We start from the raw sequence: 3,564 nt of genomic DNA on the forward strand, positions 1-3,564 counted from the left end.
AAAAAAAAAAAAAAAAACGAAATGGCACAATCTCGGCTTACCGCAGCCTTGACCTCCTGGGCTCAAGCAATTCTCCCGCCTCAGCCTCCCGAGTAGCTCGGATTACAGGCATGGGCCACCACGCCCGACTAATTTTGTATTTTTACTAGAAATGGGGTTTATCCATGTTGGACAGGCTGGTCTCGAACTCCCGACCTCAGGTGATCCACCCGCCCTGGCTTCCCAAAGTGCTCGGATTACAGACATGAGCCACCGTGTCTGGCTGTAAAAATGAATTTTCTAACCTTGCAAGTTTACAAAAGATGTTGCTACTATCTACCAGTTCTGAAACAGACTCTCACTCACATACGCACCTGTACAAAGGCCTAGTCTAGGCTGAGTAGAGAAGGTTAAAAATCATTAGAGTTTACTCAGGTGTGCTTCCAGATTGTCATATCATGCCTTCCTACAGTAATTAACAAGTTCTCCATTCAGCAAAATCGCCAGGCACCAGGCAAGACACAGAAAAGGAGGAGGATGGAGACAGAAAGGGATGGATTTGTCTTCACCTTCCAAGCAGTCTAGAGGCTGAACAAACGTCAACATAAAAATGTACACAGGGGCTGGGAGTGGTGGCTCACGCCTGTAATCCCAGCACTTTGGAGGCGGGCAGATCACTTGAGGCCAGGAATTCAAGACCACCCTGGGCAACATGGTAAAACCCCATCTCTACTAAAAATACAAAAAATTAGCCGGGCGTGGTGGCACACGCCTGTAGTCCCAGCTACTAGGGAGACTGAGGCAGGAAAATCACTTGAACCTGGGCGGCAGAGGTTGCAGTGAGCCGAGATTGTGCCACTGCATTCCAGCCTGGGTGATGGAGTGACACTATATTTCAAAAAAAAAAAAATGTACATAGGAAGAAGTAACTAACTCCACCTGGGTTAATGAGCAATCATTTTCCCAGAAAGGAGAAGAGTTAAGTCTTATAAGAAGGTATAGGAGTTGGCCAGACAAGACAGAGGGCACTCTAGGCAACGGAAATACCTGGAAGTACTGCTGGAATGAAGAGTTTAATGATGTGTCTGGAGCATAGAAAGGAAAGATTATAGGAGATCAAAGTAGAAAAGTAGGCAAGTTTTACTATGAAAACACAGGCTTAGTCTTGCTGTCAATAAACAGGATGATTCCTTCAGCAAACATTTATTGAGCACCTATCAAGAAACAGGCACAGAGAATGCAAAGAAGCACTGAAGTGGCTGCCTCAGGAATGAGTCCCACCCCAACCTTCTTCTAAATCCATTAGGACCTGGCATCTGACAGCACAAACAACAAATCCTCCTGGAACAAAGTTTTCCTCTTTTTTCTTTGTTTCTGAATTTAATCTGCCTAATAGAAAAATTGAAAGTGAGGGATGGGGCAGACAAAAGGGTGAAACGTTATGAGATAGTAAGAGGTTAAAACAGAGCAAGGCTGGCCGGGGCGTGGCTCAAGCCTGTAATCCCCACACTCTGGGAGGCCCAGGCGGGCGGATCACTTGAGGTCAGGAGATCGAGGCCATCCTGGCTAACATAGTGAAACCCCATCTCTACTAAAAAATACAAAAAAAAATTAGCTGGGCGTGATGGCAGGCACCTGTAGTCCCAGCTATTCAGGAGGCTGAGGCAGGAGAATGGAGTGAACCCGGGAGGCAGAGCTTGCAGTGAGCCGAGATCGCGCCACTGCACTCCAGATTGGGCGACAAAGTGAGACTGTCTCAAAAAAAGAAAAAACAGAGCAGGGCTACAGATAGTGATGTAGTCATTATTCGTTCAAAGCAAGTTTGGCTGGGCAAGGTGGCTCACGCCTGTAATCCCAGCACTTTGGGAGGCCAAAGCAGGAGGATCACCTGAGGTCGGGAGTTCGAGACCAGCCTGACCAACAAGGAGAAACCCCTATTAAAAATACAAAATTAGCCAGGCGTGGTGGTACATGCCTGTAATCCCAGCTACTTGGGAGGCTAAGGTGGGAGAATCACTTGAACCTGGGAGGCAGAGGTTGCAGCAAGCTAAGATCACGTCACTGCACACCAGTCTAGGCAACAAGAGCAAAACTCCGTCCCAAACAAAAAAGAAAAATAAAGTTTAGCTGGGTGCAGTGGGCAGTGGCTCACGTCTATAATCCCAGCACTTTGGGAGGCCAAGGCAGGCAGATCACCTGAGGTCAGGAGTCTGAGATCAGCCTGGCCAACATGGCAAAACCCTGTCTCCACTAAAAATATAAAAATTAGCCAGGTGTGGTGGCAGACACCTTTAATTCCAGCTACTTAGGAGGCTGAGGCAGGAGAATCACTTGAACCCAGGAGGCCAAGGTTGCAGTGAGCTGAGATCGTGCCACTATACTCCAAAAATAAAGTTTTTTTTGTTTTGTTTTTTAAGACGGAGTCTTACTCTGTCACCCAGGCTGTAGTACAGTGGCATGATCTTTGCTCACTGCAACCTCCACCTCCTGGGTTCAAGTGATTCTCCTGTCTTAGCCTCCAGAGTAGCTGGGATTACAGGTGCATGCCACCACGCCCAGCTGATTTTTGTATTTTTAGAGGAGACGGGGTTTTGCCATGTTGGCCAGGCTGATCTCAAACTCCTGACCTCAGGCGATCCCACCTGCCTTGGCTTCCCAAAGTGCTGGGATTATAGGCGTGAGCCACCACACCCAGCCTAGAAAGTTTAAATGAGCATCTATCTCACAATGCACACGTCAGGAGGTAGGAGATTCATAAAAATTAAACCTCATCGCCCTTTAGGAACTTACAATCCAAAGGAGAAAATAATCCGTCCGAAAATATATTAACACATGGTAGAAAATATTCTGGATTCTCCCTGCCTCAGGAAGGGGGCTTTCAACAGGGAAAAACCTTCTAGGCTACCTTCCTACATGCCTCTGTTCACGTGTAGACACGTATACACCCCCAAATCCATGGGCTTCAGGATAGCAGCCTCACTCTATATAGTAAACACACAGTCCTTTAGAAGCATCTGGATCTGGTCCAGGCGCAGTGGCTCACACCTGTAATCCCAGCACTTTGAGAGGTCAAGGCAGGCAGATCACTTGAGCCCAGAAGTTGGAGACCAGCCTGGGCAACATGGTAAAACCCTGTCTCTACAAAAAAATACAAAAATTTGCTGGGCGTGGCCAGGCACGGTGGCTCATGTCTGTAATCCCAGCACTTTGGGAGACCGATGTGGGCAGATCACCTGAGGTTGGGAGTTTGAGACCAGTCTGACCAACATGGAGAAACCCTAAACCCTTTAGTCTCTACTAAAAATACAAAAATTAGCCAGGCGTGGTGGCACATGCCTATAATCCGAGCTACTAGGGAGGCTGAGGCAGGAGAATCGATTGAACCTGGGAGATGGAGGTTTGCAGTGAGCCCAGCCTGGGCAACAAGAGCAAAACGCCATCTCAAAAAAAAAAAAAAATTAGCCAGGTGTGGTGGCGGGCACCTATAGTCTCAGCTACTCAGAGGCTGAGACGGAAGGATTGCTTTACCACCCCAGGGGGCAGACGGCTGCAGTGAGCCAAGATTGTGCCACTGCACTCCCACTC

Source organism: Colobus angolensis, unplaced genomic scaffold (assembly GCF_000951035.1).
Source record: "Colobus angolensis palliatus isolate OR3802 unplaced genomic scaffold, Cang.pa_1.0 Scaffold162, whole genome shotgun sequence".
Classification (NCBI taxonomy): domain Eukaryota; kingdom Metazoa; phylum Chordata; class Mammalia; order Primates; family Cercopithecidae; genus Colobus; species Colobus angolensis.